Below are 444 nucleotides of genomic sequence, written 5' to 3'. Positions count from 1 at the left end.
TATGCTCCTGTCTCAGTGAGAGGGAGCATGGGGGTTAGGCATAATGGCACACACACACCAAAAGCGACCAGAGCTACAACGGTGACGGAAGTAATTGACTTTGTTTAGAAGAGCAGGTGACAGAAAAGACAAGCGCGATTTGGGCTACAAGAGGTGAAGCTCACACTCACGCACACACACAAGTACATACGCACACAGTGCGTGCATGCACACACACACGCATGCATGCACGCACGCACACAGAAAGTACAGTTTGTACAGGAATTACTGTTTGATGTTATTCTTTATAATATTTCTATGCATGCAACAAATACAAATCCTTGAATCCTTGGTGGTGGTGACGGGGATGGGACTTGGTGGGAAGGTGGTGTGTGTGGAGAGGCGTAGGTATTTGTACAGGTGGAGGCGGGTGGGTGGTGGTGATGGTACTTTCTGGTGGGGTTG

Source organism: Engraulis encrasicolus, chromosome 21, assembly GCF_034702125.1.
Source record: "Engraulis encrasicolus isolate BLACKSEA-1 chromosome 21, IST_EnEncr_1.0, whole genome shotgun sequence".
Classification (NCBI taxonomy): domain Eukaryota; kingdom Metazoa; phylum Chordata; class Actinopteri; order Clupeiformes; family Engraulidae; genus Engraulis; species Engraulis encrasicolus.
The sequence above is the reverse complement of the archived record's forward strand: the minus strand, read 5'-3'. Positions refer to the sequence as shown.